This window comes from Taudactylus pleione, unplaced genomic scaffold (genome assembly GCF_031769625.1).
Source record: "Taudactylus pleione unplaced genomic scaffold, aTauple2 ptg000428l, whole genome shotgun sequence".
Taxonomy (NCBI): Eukaryota; Metazoa; Chordata; class Amphibia; order Anura; family Myobatrachidae; genus Taudactylus; species Taudactylus pleione.
The window spans coordinates 1762632-1779944 of NW_028284830.1; the positions used below are offsets into that span (position 1 = coordinate 1762632).

General features: G+C 47.3%; 1 protein-coding gene across 1 annotated transcript in view; it reads left to right on the forward strand.

The window, feature by feature from the left end:
• The window catches only part of LOC148506082 (receptor-type tyrosine-protein phosphatase F-like), a 149093-nt gene that overhangs the window by 75890 nt on the left and 55890 nt on the right, over positions 1-17313 (forward strand). The window lies entirely within an intron of this gene.

Genomic DNA, 17313 nt, shown 5'->3' on the forward strand with positions numbered 1-17313 from the left:
AGTGTGGCTGTGCTACTGACGCCTTGCTGTGTGCTGTTCCTATGTAACTGAATGCTGGTCTCCTGTGTACTCGCAAATGTTTCCTGTAAGATTCTGTTGAGCTAATGTAATGTCTACAGGACATGAAGAGAAACACAGAGCAGGGATCCAGGTCTCCTGCTAACCAGATGCATGAATACGGTGCCAATAAAACATGGATAGTCAGTGCTTTACATATCATACCAGTCTTTGTATAGTTATCTGTTGGAGTTTCCACCACCCGCTACTTAGTGCTCATTATCCCGGATAACGTAATAGTGTAGTTCTGGTTCTATCCAGAGCAATGATATTGTGTACCCCCATTTTCTACACATATTCCCAGAGTCACAGGGCTCATTTTCAGGGAGCATTCAACTCGTCCCTCAGGGGCATTGTCCGAGGAATTCACTGTGTGTAATGTGAAAGGGTGTAAAATATACAATGAACACATCCTGGTGACCCCCTGATTCCAGCGTGTGACTGTATGTGGGGAATAGGTTTTCTGTTTTGTTTTCTCTCTGCCAGAACAAAGAATCATTTTACAGCATTTCAGAAGAAATTAGATTCCGCTCCTTGTGCTGTCTTGGTCTGTAATGTTTCCCACATCGCCCCCTGTTGCTCACACGAGGAATTGTGTGTGCGCACATTGTCCAGCTTACAATGGCCATTTCATTACTCTTTTTCCATTATTTCTAAGTAACTGAAAAGCATACTGAGGGGTCTATGTACTAAGCCTTGGAGAGGGATAAAGTAGGTGGAGATTAAGGGGTCTATTTATTAAGATATACGGTATAGAATTGTTACTTACCACTATAGATAGCATCACTTCGATGCTATCTATAGTTTTGATAATTAGCAATTCACGTACACTTACCTGTCTTGCAAATCAGAGTGGTATATCCACGTTCGGCGGTCCAGTCTTCTCATCTTTTACTCTGTCTTCTCATATTTTTCCCCCTTCTCCATGCGCCAGATCATCTCAGCGGCGGTGGAGAGGAGGGGATGCGCGGGGCCATCTGGCCGCCTGGATGGAGGTGACCGGGCATATGCATATGCCGGATCACCCTTACAATAGTGGAGGCAGGGGTAGGAATGGGAGGGGACACTGGGTCAGTGGGGGCAGTCAGCACTGCAGAATGTAATCCGGGATATACATATACCCTGGGCTCCTCTGATTGGCTGCTGGCAGAGAAGGGGTGGAGAGACAGCTGTCTTTGCTGCTCTTCTACCCTAATAGTACTGCTTATGCCATCCTGAGATGGTGAATGAGGTGTTACTTTCCATTCCTTTATAAATCGCACACACCATACAATTGTATGGTGATGCGATACATACAGGAGCGGGTGCCCCGCAGGAGAAGTAATAAGCTTCCCCAACGGTACGCTGCTCTATGAATAGCATGAAGCAGAGAAGTTCCCTGTTTTCACATAAATAGGACACTTCACCAGTGGCGTAACTATAAATTTTGCTCCCCTTTACCAAAAACGCTCCGGCATCTGCTCCTCTGTCCAGCGTCCTCCCGGGCCAGCCTGCTCTGCATGATGGGAGAGACGTCTTCTCAGCTGCATACGGATGCATACGATGAGCACTTCTGTGCGGTTATGTGGACCGTGGTCTGTACGATTGTGCGTCCACGTATGTCTGTCTTGTGTAAAAGTGAGCGAGCACGTTCTTGTGATTGGTTGCCATGGTTGTGTTCTTGCTCTGTGTTTAGTTTGCCGGATGAAATGCTGAAATTGTGGCCTGCGTTGTGCTCACTACCATGCTGTGCATGTGAAACGCGTGTAATGTGTGATTGATGTCATGTACACCTGCAGTTTGCTGTTTTTACTCTCTCTGTGTTTCTCCTTGTCTTTCTAATACCTCGTCATCCTCATCGCACCGCCATCCAATCAAACCTCCATCTCTCAGATCAGTGAGAGGGTTGGTCCCTTTGACTTCTTATCCAGATAGAGATTGGCACGTGTTGGTCCGACCTATCCCTCCGCGGGGGGAGCAGCAGAGCCGGGCTCCGAACAGAGCTTTTCTATTTTACTATAATTATGCAGCCCACAAAACCCTGCTGTAATCCCTGTTCTCTACTCTGTGACCCCGGTGCCTGCCTGTAATATGTGCCTGCAAGTGCAGTCCCCCCTTTGTACACGCTGTAATGTGCATGGTCCCCGCCCTCCTCCCTGTTGCCCCCACCTCTTCTCAGCTGGCTGTGAGTCTACCACCATAGGTGCAGTTGTAAGGGTCCGGGGTACTTGAACATTGTTCTTCTACCATTTTCATAAACATTAACCATTCCTTGTTTGCAGCAGTCCACAGTCGTAATATTGCTCTTACAATGAGGCACTTTAGGGATTTGATGTATCATATGTAACACTGTGCAAGGCTATGGGGTTATTTTCGTCTTTCTTAGAGCTATGCAACCGCCTCGAACCAAGAAGTAAAAAAACAATAGTTGCAGTAACTCCCAACAGCTAATTATGTGTCATGGAAACTTAAGATTTTAGCTGGTGTCCCATAAACAATTTAGGGATGGGCCGGCATGACTGCTGGGCGCCCTCTTGGAGAAATGCCCCCCTAGGCATTCACCTCTATGGCCTATGCACATGGCCCGCTTTGGGTGTTGCAGGAACGGCGATCTAGCTTTGTGTAGTAAGGAAAAGGCTTTGTGCAGCCTCAGTGATGGGCAATACTACAATGTCTCAGGACATCAAAGAAATCAACAAAGTGAATCTTCAGAGTAAGAGCATTGTGATATTAGGTTGCAGGGCTACACAACAGGCGTCTCATTGTCCCCTGCAAGCTGTAGGTATGGCTCAGTGGTTAAATGCACTGATAGGAACGTTGTCTGAAACTTGTGACCTTGGACAAGTCACTTTATTCCCTTGCATTAAGTAAATCACTTTTGACCATGAGAACTGGTATGTTTTGAGATGCTGAGGTCCTGAAAATAAACAAATCTTCTAAAGAAAAGAGCCAGCGTACCACATAGTACCACGTATGGTATTTTAAGTGTATTGCATGTGTGCCGCAAACATGTCATGTGGCTGCTGTCAAAGACGTTAGTGTGGAGCCCAAGAAATCACGTCTGTGCTAATTATAGCTCCCATTTTGTTTTACCTTTTGCATTTGAAATTTCCTCCCGAAAAAAAAGGGCCGCGGGCTAATCAATGAGGGCCAATGGCAGCCTGTCGCTCAGTACTGCTATACATATAACAGATGCAGTCTGTTGCATAGTACAGCTCAGAGGTGTCTGTAAAACGCGCTCCCCTTTAGTATTCCGCACCGCCAGGTAATGGATGTCCCACAGGACCGGTGTGTATTTGTTTGGCCGCAGATGAGGACACGTACACTTTCTTTTAGCTGTGTTCCTGGAAGCTGCTCTGCTCACCGAGGCAATAATTATTGCTATACGAGTCTGCAAGGTCATATATTAAAGAGTTCTTTTATCTCCTTGCCATGGATCTGCTCCCTTCCCCCCTTCTTCTCTTCATGTTATTTTCATCTGAGAAATTTCCCTGAGCGAATGCAAATTGCAGAGCACGGCCACCCCTTCGAACCCTGACACGCGATCATCTGAGCATTACGTTCTCTCAGAGAACCACCGTCCGGAAATTATATACAGTCGCCCAGATCTGACCGTCGTGCCAAATAATTCATCTTAAAAGTTTAGGAACTGAAATATAATCCAAAAACCGGCAGGAAATTGTCTATAAAATCTGAGGACTGACGGCTGAATAAGTAGCCCCCAGGCTCATTGAAATGGATTCTCTCTCTCTCTCTCTCTCTCTCTCTCTCTCTCTCTCTCGTTAAGGGAGGTAAAAAAATGTAGGTTGGCTGCTAGTCTTATAGTTTGGAATTAAAGAGAAGTCACCTCTGCTCTTCCTGAGCTGAACAAAGAGGAGTCAACATTTATAATGTTGATATGAAAATAAATAGTTGAACTTGGTGAACAGTCGATGCTACATAGCTTTTATTGAAATTGATATAGAAAGACTAGAAAAGGGATATCGTTGTCTAACTCTGGGCCTAATCCAGACCCGCTCGCAAGCGGGTCGATGTTGGCCCAGTGCGCATGCGCACGACGGACCCGGCTCCGTCGTGTGCATGCGCGAGACCCAGATAGCGAAGGCCAAGCCGTCGCTATGGGTCTCGTACCAAAGGGGGCATGCTGTCGATGGTGAGTGACAGCACGCCCCCTTTGGTGGGCGTGCCGGGTGCGTGGCTGCCCAGACGGAGGCGGTCCTATGGGAATGCCTACCATCTGGGGCCGACCCCACTGACATCACAAGTGATGCCAGTGGGAGTGCCTTCGGCCACAAGGGTCTCGTCGCAAGCCCGATGGTCGCGATGGTCTTGACCATCGCGACCATCTTTTTGGCCGCTCTATAGCTGTGGGTGGTCACCCACAGCTATGTGAGCGGCCTGGAGGCCGCTTTAAAAAAGAGAAGGACAGCCCTGATTCAGAGCGAGCACTCTGTCAGAGCATCCGGCTCTGAATCAGGGCGTCTGTCCACAAAAGGTCCCCAGGACAGACATTGGATGAGTCTGGTCTTGTAACGATAAATGTACCGTGCAGCGACAGACTGTAGATAAGGCTTCTCTGCTACAACAGCAGTTTTTTCCTATTGGCCGTACCATCATTGATGTCACCACATCCGATAGCGTTCAGTGACATCATTTCCAGAACAAATTGGCAACAGTAAAAAATCTTTATAATTCATAATTCCTTACTGGCCTGATTTAGGTGGGTCAGTCCTGATTTGAGGGGACTGTTACATGGGCTTTTTTGTGTTTAAATGGGTAATATCTACTACTAACTTGGCACCAAAGGGGGGGCTTTAGAAAATAGAGCAGGGGGCACGCCTGCTAGGACCACGCCTCCTAGCTAGGGCCCTGGGTAATACACAAAACCATGAAATCTTCCTCAGGTGCTATAGCCTGAAAGCACAAATTCAGTAACACACACACGGGACTGACTTGTAGAATATGTAAACTCCCTTCTTCAACTTAGATTTTCCTGTGCGTGTTAGAGAGATAATCGGAGGCAATTGACACCGTTCTACCTGACACAGAAATCTGTTCTACTCTGACCAAGTGTCAGAGCTCTCTTTGCTCTTAACATAAATATAATTTCCATCCAAGAGAAGTAATGTCCCATGAGATTTGTACATTATTATTTTGTCTCCCATTACCCGTGAAGTAGTGCCCAACCAAGCCAAGCACAGCACATTGACAATGCGGCAGTAGGGTACTTTACAGTCAATTAATGTTCCATATTGCAGAGACTCCAACCTCTGCATTCAGGCTTTATGGTCTGCTCGTTCAGCCCCCTCCTCTCTGACATCGTTCATTCTCCACAACATTGATATGAACTTGGCATTTCCACACATTAGCAGAGAGGGACATGCTACATAAACTGAGCAAATTATTTTTTTTTTACACGTCAGATACTTGTGTTGGGTATGCTGAATGTTGACTACGTGTAAAAGTTTAGGTACCCCTGGTCAAGTTGCATGTTTCCCATAAGGGCAGATTTACCCAAGGATAAAAATAAAAACCCATGTTCACATATAACATGTAAATGGTTACTGCACGCGTAGTGTACCGGGAAGCAATCGGGAAGCCGACTGCCTAAATACCGGCAGCCGGCTTCCCGACTGTCTTATCCCGGCATGGGTGAAATGCCGGGCGTCTAGATGTAGACGCCCGCATTTCCCCGACGCCGGGAGAACGGCGCCCAGCATCACGATCGTAGCGATGCCGGTTGCCGCGAGCGGACAGCCGCGCGGGGGGGAGGGTTAGGTTTAGGGCTCCCGGGGGGGACTTAGGGTTAGGCACCCCCCCAGGAGGGTTAGGGTTAGGCTAGGGGGAGGGAAGGTTAGGGTTAGGCACCCCCGGGGGAGACTTAGGGTTAGGCAGCGGGGAAGGGGGTGGTTAGGGTGAGGCACTTAGAGGGGGGATTAGGGTTAGGCACTTGGGGGGGAAGTTAGGGTTAGGCACCCCTAAAGAGGGTTAGGGGGGTTAGGTTAGGTTAGTCTATACTTACCTATACACAATCGGGATTTCCAGCGATGTCGGGCTTCCGCTGCTTCGCACTCTGCTCCTGTCGGGCTGCCGCTGACGGGAATCGAACCGCCGGCAATGCGGTCGGCGGTATATCATACCCATTCCTAGTGTACCGCCTTAGCCTAGGCATGTGTGAGCCTATTTATTAATTAGATGGCGGTAATAGAAGGGGAAAACTGAACAAAACAGTTTATTGACAAAATAAAGACTTGAGATTGGTCTTTTTTTAAAATGAATATATCGCCAGCCCGCCACTCAAAAAAAAAAAAGAAAATGTTTGTATTTCCATATTTTGAACATGACCTATTTCTGCACATCTGATTACTCAATTATTATTTAGTTGACAAATGTAGCAGATAGAAATAAGTGAAGTATAATGTGGAGTGGGCAGATATTTGGGTACCCTGTCGGTCAGCACATGGTGGCTGATGTATCAAGCAGTGAAAGGAGTGGGGAAGTGGACCAGTGGAGAGGTTGCCCATAGCAACCAATCAGCATCTACCTAATATTTTATAGCATGTACTCAATAAATGCTTCCTTAAAGCTGATTGGTTGCTATGAGCAACTTCTGCACTGGTACACTTCTCCACGCTTTTCACTGCTTGATACATCTACCCCTTAGTATTATATCAGCTGACAGAAATATTCTTATAGGTGCTTAGGGTTAAGTGCTTACATTTTTCAGAAAAGGTAGAAACTGTTACTATGTCCTCATCTATCCTTTTTGAAGCACACGCACTGCCGATGTCGGGCATAGTGGAGCGATTATTATTTTGCACATGCATATGTCGCACTGCGTATGGGTCCAGATAGCGTGCACTCAGAGTTGGAGCTGCGACAGAGGTGCACAGTCTTAAATACTGTATGTGTTGGAAATGTTGTGGGTATTCCTGTGCGTTGGCTTAGTGAACACACGGAGATGGCCCGTCTTATGGGAGTGTCGCGGGCAGGTCGGTGAAAGCGGTTGTGTATACAGACGATCAACCGCTCACATAGTACCTATACTCAGATGGAGACACCGCACCTGCCGTAGAGCAGGTGCAAGTTTCAATGATGCATCTAAAGAAGCAGCAATCGATATTACAGCATGTATGGGCGATGACAGCGGGCATCTCGGTCCTTGCACATTCAGGCACAGGTGTACACCAGGGAAGGACTTTCTAGCAGCATTCACATAAAGTGGCAGGCAGACGGTGGCAAATAGACACAGCCGAGGCCTCTGCTTCGTCCACCCTTGAATCAGGCCCATGGTGTACTTGGTATTTAGGATTAGTATTTTTGTTGCTAAAGAATAGGTAGAAAGTCGCATATTAAGCATACTGATGGGTGGCGAGAGGCACGGTGTGTACAACCGGTACCGGACGTCTTTTTACCCCAATTGCATACTTTTTTTTCTGAATGTTGCGTCTTCATTCGCTTATGGTGTTCTAGGATTCGTATTTTTGTTCCAAAGGAATTGGTATAAATTAGCAGGTTAAAACATATTTTATCGAAGAAAAGTCACATGACGCAGCAAGAGCGCAACGTACTTAATTTTTAATTTTTTTTCCCCCCCTGGAGACATGTTATCTTTACCCTTGCACAGAATATCTACTTCAAAAGGAGTCTCACACTGGGATTTTCACACCTATACAATAGGAATGGCTTCTAACACCTTTCCACAAGCCTGCTTTGCCCTGGAATACTTTGTGTAACTAAATCATCAACTGAAAAGACAAGTTTGCTTATTAGATACTCCTTATTCAAAATATACCTGTTGTACACGAGAGAAGCGACTGGACATAGCAATGGCCAAATTACATTAGTCTGCTCATGAATCCCATTATAACTTCTGGAGTTGAGAAAACAGAAAAAAATAAAAACTACTTGATCTTCTCTCATCATCAAATGCAATTCATGCTCTCTCACCCATGACCCAATGTATTTTTACACCTCCAGCTTTATACTTTCACTCCGCCCACCACGAGCAGAAGTTCCTATTGATCCAGCACAGGCTTCCATTCTTAAATCCCTTGGCATTTTCAAAAAAACTCAACGGGGCAGTCGTGGGAAGCGAGGACGAAAATCTCTTATCCGCTATAACCACGTAAGTTCCTTGCCTTCAGGTTCACCAGTTTCATATAGGAGACAAATAGAAGTGGTACCTATCAAACGGCCCTGTGCTTGGAAGAACAGATCATTAAACTCCCGCTCTGTGACTGACATCCCCAGAGCCCCCACACTCAATATAAAGAAATCTACAGGCACTTCGGTATGCCCAATCAGGTCTGTCCTTTGTAATGCCAGATCTATAAGAAACAAGACTGCCACAATTGCTGACCTTATTGAATCTGCAGATCTTGCCTGTATTACAGAGACTTGGCTAGATGAAAATGCAGCACCTATCTTGGAAGCTGCAGTTCCAACAAATTATTCTGTCATTCACAACCCAAGACTTAACCGCAGGGGAGGGGGAGTGGCCATCTGCTTTAGAAAACCACTTAAACTTAGGGTTCACCCAATGGAAATGACTCACTCATTTGAGTGCATCGCTGCTCGGAGTTCTACAGAATTAGGATTCAGAGTACTTCTCATTTACCGCCCCCCTGGAGATGGAAAGATATTTCTACAAGAATTTGCAGATATTGTTGCTGGACTAGTTCTGGAGCATCAAAGATGGCTGATCCTTGGGGATTTCAATGCTTGGGTTGATTATGAGCTCTCACACCTTGGCCAAGATCTCCTGTGCACAATGAATGCTCTGAGCCTCACACAAGTCATTCCTTCGGCTACTCATATAAGTGGTCATACTCTTGATCTTGTCTTCCAGATTGGATTAGATGTCCCTGACCTAAATATAAACCCAGTCACGTGGTCAGACCACCACTCAATTCACTTCTCAGTTGCAACCCCTTAGAACTTACCCATGGAGAACTTACTCAGTTGCAACCCGCAAAATAGAACTTTACCCATGGAGTTGACAAGGTATCGTCCAAGGAGGGGCATGACTCCCCAGGCTCTTGCAGCAAACCTGGCTCTTTCTGCGGTAATGGGGGCCTGTGAAGATCCTTGTTCCCTGGTCCATTACTATAACAGGGATGTGACAGCTGCAATGGATATTATTGTCCCTGTGCGTATACGACCCCTCATACCACACCGTCAAGCCCCTTGGTTTGACAATAGTGTTAGTGAACTCAAGAAAAGGGGGCGTAGACTTGAAAGACGATGGAGGAAGACGAACCTGGTAGAGGATAAGTTAACACTAATCAAACATATAAGAGAATATCAATCAACAATCACCCGTAAGAAAACAGAGTTCCTTTCAAATGAGATCAAGGCAGCAAACAATAGGCCGGCTCAGCTTTTCCGTACAGTGGAGATGCTTTGCAAAGTAGCATGCCTACAGCATGATGAAACCCTCTCCCAGTCAAGATGCAATGAGTTTGCAAATTTCTTTGCAGATAAAGTATCCTCCATCCGGGCTGGAATCCCCACAGTGCCATCAAAGGAGTGCCAAACTACCAAGCCTACCAAGGTAAGCCACCTGTCTCCCTGGAACAGCTTTGACATAATGGATGTAAAAGACATTGCTAAAATTATCAGAATGTTGCGACCCACCACCTGTGATCTGGACCCTGCCTCAACCAAGCTTCTGATAGGGTGTATAGACATTATTGGCCCTGTAATTGCAAAAATAGTTCAATGCTCTTTGCAAACAGCCATTTTTCCAGAACCACTAAAGGAAGCAATTGTTAGACCACTTCTTAAAAAATCTAATTTAGACTCCGACTGCATGACCAACTATAGACCAGTATCAAACCTTCCATTTCTAGGAAAAGTCATTGAGAAAGTGGTGGCAATGCAACTGGAAACCCACCTGTCTACCCATGATATTTATCCATTCCAGTCAGGATTCAGGAGAAGACATAGCACTGAAACAGCCCTGGTATGTGTGCTTAATGATCTTCTGATGGCAAGAGACAGAGGTGATTGTTCAATCTTAATCCTTCTGGATCTCTCAGCAGCATTTGATACTGTGGACCATGGGATTCTAATTGAGCGCCTGAAAAATTTCTGTGGTCTGGATGGCACAGTCCTTAAATGGTTCAAATCATTTCCCACTGGCAGGTCACAGAGAGTTTCTTCTGGAACAAACTCTTCATCACCAGTGCCACTTCCATGCGGTGTCCCACAGGGTTCTATACTATCCCCCATGCTTTTTGCAGTATACATGCTACCATTGGGTGAAATAATCAGACGTCATGGCCTGGTCTACCACTGCTATGCAGATGATACACAACTGTACCTGTCCTTTGCTCCATGTACAAAGGACCCAATAACAACCCTAAATGGCTGCCTAGCTGAGCTTCAGGAGTGGATGAGTGCCAGTTGGCTGCGACTGAACCCTGATAAAACAGAGGTCCTTATGATAGGTCACAGGACAGGGCTACAGCATAGCCAACCAACGGGACTTACGCTTGGGGGTTCAGAATTACAAAACACTAAACAAGTGCGGAATCTTGGTGTTGTCCTGGATAGTGGCTTGACAATTAAACATCAGGTATCAGCCACAATCAAATCCTCATTCTTTCATCTGAGGAACATAGCCAGAATCAAGCACTTAATTCCCTCAGAAGATCTGCCTAAAGTCATACATGCATTTATATCATCACGCCTAGACTACTGCAACACCCTCTACCTCGGTCTCCCAGCAAAAGAATTACACCACTTGCAGATGGTACAAAATGCAGCTGCCAGGCTATTAACCAACCAGCCCCGTTCCAGCCACATAACACCCATTCTCTACTCCCTTCACTGGCTGCCTGTCAGATGGCGAATTGCTTTCAAGATTGGATTAATAACTTACAAAGCCCTTCATGACCATGGCCCAGGGTACCTGAAACAGCTTCTGATTCCTTACTGTCCCACTCGATTACTGCGATCCGTTGACGAAGGACTATTAACAGTACCTAGAATCTCATGGAATTCGTCTGGGGGTCGAGCTTTCAGTTTTGTGGCTCCAACCTTTTGGAACTCACTTCCCCGCACAGTTCGAGAGGCCTCCACTCTAGAATCCTTCAAAAATAGACTCAAGACTCACCTATTCACCCAAGCATTTCACTAATGTCCCTTGTTTAAGCTTATTTTGTATTTTGTACTGTAAATGTAAAGCACTTTGAGTCCTTTAGGAGAAAAGCGCTATATAAATAACATTATTATTATTATTATTATTATTAACAATACTTTTTCTGGTACGTTTTTGACCTATCGTTTTTACTGGTATATTCAATCACTTCTCAGCTTTAATTTATTCGCTGCCTTTTGATATTCACTTCTATCATTTACTAATATATTTTTTTTTTCTTTTCTTTTTTTTTTTATTTAAATGTTTTTTATTTAGCCAAATATATGAAATACAAAGGGAACAAATAATAAAATATAACTCAAAACAGAGCATGACACATGAAAACACCAAACCATGTACTGATATTACACTGAATTCATTCTTTCTTTCACAGGGAGAATATTTTCCTTACACCCGGAGGTCCACCCCGTACTTACCGATAGGCTGGATTTTCTGTTCTTCAGATGCTTCACCTATATTTCTCCAATTGTGTCTTTTATTGTTGTGTAGAAATAGAGGCTGCACAATGAATGTGATAGTAAATCAGCCCTGTAGAGCTATGTTTCATGGTAGCAAAGGAGAAAACTGTTTTTCTGATTCGGAACTTAGTAGTTCAGTACTTACACCAGCCCCCTGCTGGGTGCAAAAGTCCCGTAAGATGTATGGTGTCCCACCTCCATACACATGCCTCAAACTAGCATGGAAGTGTGGCTATATGCCCATGATACACACACGCGTTGGCTCTTTTTCGGGCACTCATAAGGTAGCCGATTAGAAACACCGATTTCACGGAAAGAGAGATCCGGAAACGCACGGTGCAAACCAGCCACTCCCGTATCATTTGTCAAGGTGCGTGGGGTGGTGCAGTCTGCAGTTGCTACTTGCCATAATAAAGCCCACTGTAGCATACAGCAGTAGAGGCTTCATACAGCGCTGAGATTGATGAGGTTCCAGAAGGGTAGCTTACACATGGAGACCTGTGATGGCCATGTGGACCTGAATTAGTGTCATTCAGTTTTCTCTTGCAGAACATCACAGGGTCAGTTGGTCTAAGAAGACAGGTGGGATATACGCATTGCCTGCACTATAATCCTTGGATTCCCTATTTTACCACTGTGCATGTCTAACTTCTACTATCCTAATATTACCAGAGCATGATTCACGATGTCCCGTACTCTCTTTTGATTAGTAGTCTCTTCCTCTGTGCTCTTCTACGTCCCCTTACTCTCTGCCTGATGCATGTTCTGTGAATGCCTGTGCCACCTCTCCTCATCACCTGCTCTGCCTGATTGAGTCGACTAGACAGATCAATGACTCCTTTCCTCTGTGAGCTACTACGGTCTTCCTGGCAGTGGAAGTCTCAGGTTACCGAGATGTCTACACTGGAAACAAGACCACAATCACGCTGAGACCATTGTCATCTTCATCGGCCTCATTCAGCGGGGCTGGTGGAAGCTCTACTTTCCTGGTGTTGTGTCCTTCTAGAGCTAGGAATTGTCACGACCAGAGTTTCTCAGCATAAGGGATGACGGTTATTACCTGTAAGGGCGCTGTGGCGTGGTCCTTCTGGTGGAGGGGTTGGTGTCTGGCGGCGGGCGTTGGCTGTGCAAGGAGTTCCACAGGCATTGCGTCATTCTGGCTAGGGTAGACCTGGTGGTGTTTCCATTCTGCTCTGGTATGGGCACCGCCATCTTGCCTCTGGTCATGTGACTTAGTTGCTTCAGTCCTGGCGTGTCACATACTCTCTCTGTCCTATCATGATTCTGCACTGGGTACTTAAGGGAGTTCAGAGCTTCCCATAGTTGACAGTGCACTGTGTTTCACAGCGTATGCTGTGAGAGAGTTCCTGTGCTCCTGTAAAACATGCCTGCTTGAGTGCTCGCCTGTGCTCCTGCTGGATCCCAGCTTCCAAGTAGCCTGCACCACTCTGCCTGCTCCCAGTCTCCTGCTGGAACCATCCTGCACCTTCTACTTACCCTTTCCCTGCCAAAGGACCTGTGTGTACAGTTAAACCTGAACCTACACTGCCTCCATTTACCTAGCTCTCTATTTCTACACTGGGCCATCTCAGTACAACTCTCCACTTAATTCATCAGCTGCTGCTATTCTAATTACTCCATTACCTCTCCGGATTTCACCTCACCAGTTTCAATCAGTACTGTTATCCTGTCTGCAGCCTGCAGTGACCATTTGTATTACAAAGACTCTTATTAGTTTTGCCACTACCTGGACATTACCTATACATACTTCACTACAATTTCTAATCATCATCCTCCTCTTAATATTCTGGACTTTATTTTATTATCCGTGTACATGTCTGCAAGTTCATCCATTAAAAAACCCACTTTTCAATTAAAATCTGTTCAGATGTCTGCTCCTATTTCCACCCCGGGTCCACAACAAACTCAGATCCTAACAGGAATATTCTGCCAAACTTCTGAAAACCATTGTAGAGCTTTCCTTTGTAACTAGGGGTGATCGATGCCCATGGGGTCTGTGATTTCAGTAATTAAATATGTGCTGCAGTTTCATGCCACAAAGTGGGAGCCCCCTGCTGCTGCTCCCACTCCCATGTCACGGGACGCCCAGCACCACGCCCCGTCTGTGCGTGCCACTCGGCGCCGGACGCGGAGCTCTATGACTCCAGTCACGACACCCCTAATCGGCCGCCTCCGCCCGCAGTGCGGGAGGTATTAATATACCCGGCGGTGGCGCGGAGGGCGCCACCGTCTCTGGCTCCTCCGCTAGTATAAGCGGCCGCCATTTTATGGCTCGGCGGGTGGCGGGGCCTGTTGCGGCTGAGGCAGTAACCCCTTCAGTGCTGCCGGGGGCTGCATCTCAGCTTGGTGGGCTCCCTGTGATTGCTGCTGTCCCTGGGCCACTGGCTCCTCTATCTAGTATAGCAGCTCCCTCAACCCTGCATGTAGCTGGCCAAAATTTGTTCCAGCATTTGACCCCACTGCTATAATGGGGCCTTTTTTGTTAATATGGCCTCTACTTTAGCACCCATGTTGGCGGCCCTCCTTCCTCCTAATGCACAAGCCGCGCCATTTAACATGGTGGCTCCCCAGACCGCTAGCTCCACATCACAGGCTGCGCTGATGCAGATAATTGACCCTCCGGTCGTCAGTGCATCTGCAGGAGTGTTGGCGGAGGGTCCGTCTGGGGCTCCTCTTGCTGTTGGGGTTCCGCAACCTGCCCTGGCCCCGTAGGCCCTTGCTCCATTTTATTTCAAGTTCCGATGATACCTCATTGGATGCTGGCTGCGAGACGACTTCTGGTGCTTATCAATCTGGTAGCCACTCTGTTCCCCCAACGGAGGCGGTTGGTGAGTGTTCGTTTATTTCTTATTCTACGTTTAGCATCCACCCTACCGTTAAAGACAAAATCTGGAAGGGTCGTTATGTGGCTGTATTCTCCCTTACAGATAACATGCGCAAGGAGTTGCGAGCCGCTAAGCGCAAAGCCGGTATTGGTTTGGAAGCTTTCCAGACATCTAACTGGCAGGCTGGGATATTTATCTTCTCTACCTGCTATTTGGAAACTTGCCCCGCAGAGCGCCCCAATATCATTCAGTACTTTCACCATATTCATAGTATGCAAAGGTCTGGCCGAGGGGTTGCATGGCATTTTTACGATGAAGAATTTCGTTGTAAGCAGGACTGGCTCCCCATTATTGATTTTGGGTGTAAGGATGTTGAGGTTTGGCTCAATGTCACTCAGGGCCTCAAATTTTCCACAGCTGCAGTTAACCAGCGACAAAAATCAGGCGTTAGCCGGCCTGGCACGTCCAACAGTAGTAAGGGTAAGTGCTTCGCATTTAACTCAACTCAGTGTTCATTTGGCCACCGGTGTCGTTTTTGCCACCTCTGTAGCAAATGCAGCGATGCCCACCCAGCTTCCAGCTCCTCGAAACCTGTTGTTTCCCCGGCGCCCAGAAAGCCTGCCGGCCCCGGGCCGGCTAGTTAAAGCTTTCTCCCCTGTTAAGCTCGATTCCCATGTTTACCTGGATGCCATTGCTTAATGGTTCGCATGGTACCCCGACACAGTTGCGGCACTGTTTTTGAGTGTCGGTTTTGAGTGTGGTCTTCGTTTGCCGATAGCTTTAGACGTGCTTGTGGGTTCTCCACGGAACCTTCGATCGGCCATAGAGCTGCCCCTCATAGTTAAGGACAAAGGACCTCATTCAGAGTCGGTTGTTGCGGCCGCACGGTCGTAAGGGAAAAGGGTCCGGATATGCAAATGATGCACTCGCAAGTTGCGTCCTTAAGATCGGATCGTTAGCTGGCCGACCAAGGGGAGGATGTGGCCGTAAGACAAAAAATACGCCCCCTTCTCGTACGCATTACACGTCATCTCCGGCCATATAAGGATTAATCGAGACCATCGGTAACCATCGGAACTGGTCGTAGAGCTTAAGGTTGACCATACCCTCTCTTAAGCACTATGATCAGGTCAGTGTACAAACCACCCATGTCACGTGTGCCATGACACTACTTTGTTAATTATGCACTCCCATAAAACGCCGTTCGCATAATTAGGCACGCCTTCGTTCGAATATCTACTCCCCCGTTTTCAAGCACCTTCCCCTGTTACCACCCACAAACGCCTCATTCTGTCACTCAAACTACCGACCTGGCTGTGTTCAAGGAGAGAGAAATTTCTGATCGTAGCAGCAGTTTGCGCACGCGCATTGCGAACTTTATGCATGCGCAGTTTAGCGAACATCGGTGGCGTACGACCATGCGGCCGCAACGACCAACTCTGAATGAGGTCCAAAGTCCTTAAAGAGGTACGGCCCGGTCGTCTCATTGGCCCCTTTTCTCGAGCCACCAATAGCAGACTTGGCATTTTCCCCTGTCGGCGTAGTCCCTAAGACGACGCCGGGTTCTTTCAGGTAATTCGGCATCTGTCTTGCCCGTCTGGCCGTTCAGTTAATGATGCCATTCCGCAGGAGCTTTGCTCGGTGTATTATCATTCTTTTGATGAGGCGCTGGAGCAAGTCAGGGCTCATGGACCCGGCGCATTGATGGGCAAGGTAGATGTCGAATCGGCTTTTCATTTGTTGCCCCTGCGCCCGGACTCATTCAGGTACATGGGTTTTCGATTGGACGACGGATACTACATAGACAAGTGCTTGCCTATGGGGTGTTCCGTGTCCTGTGCTTATTTTGAAGGGTTCAGCACCTTTCTGCATTGGTATTTTGAGGCTGGTACCGGGGGGCACGACTTGGCCCATTACCTGGACGATTTTCTGTGCGTCGGTCCTGCTGATTCCCCACGTTGCGGGTTTTTAGTTAGAGTCCATTCAACCCCCTTTTTTCCTTTTTTGGGGTTCCGTTTGCCAGCGAGAAAACCTTGGGCCCCGTTTCCCGGCTGTCCTATTTGGATATCGATACCTCGGATGGCTGCTGCAGAGTTCTGTCTGAGAAAATGTTCAACTTAAAACATGCCATTCAGGATTGCCTGGCTGTGGGTAAGCTGACACTGCGGCGTGTGCAATCTCTCCTGGGATTGCTCAATTTCTCATGCCGGGTGATTCCCATGGGTAGGATATTTTCCAGGACGCTCCAGAGAGCCACCGCGGGTGTTTCACAGGGCGCTTTGGGTGTTACCTTCGAGAGTCATGGTGCGCTGCCCCTTGGCCACCAGAGGGGTTTTCCAGGGTTTTAACTAAAGACCTGCTACTCCTTGAATTGTTTCCCATTATGATGGCTCTGGAACTGTGGGCCCCTGAGTTGCGCGATAGGAGTATTGTTTTTAGATGCGACAACCTAGGCTTTGTGCACGCTGTTAATGGACAGCACGCCTCTTCATTGCCAGCCTTGCGCTCGCTTGCGTAGTTAGTGCTGCGTTGCTTACAATTCAACACCTTGTTCAAGGTGATTCACATTTCGGGCTCTAACAATAACATTGCTGACGCGCTCTCACATTTCCTGTGGGACAGGTTTAGGTCGCTTGTTCCTGTGGCTTGTTTAGTTGGTGAGCCTTGCCCCCCCCCCCCACCCCCCCTATGCTCGGCTGGTCATTGAGCCGGCATGGAGGGCCTAGCCGAGCAATCAATGCTCCGGCTACGTTTCGGGCCTATCAGAAGGCTTGGTCCGTATGGGAAAGCTACCTCCATCACCGCG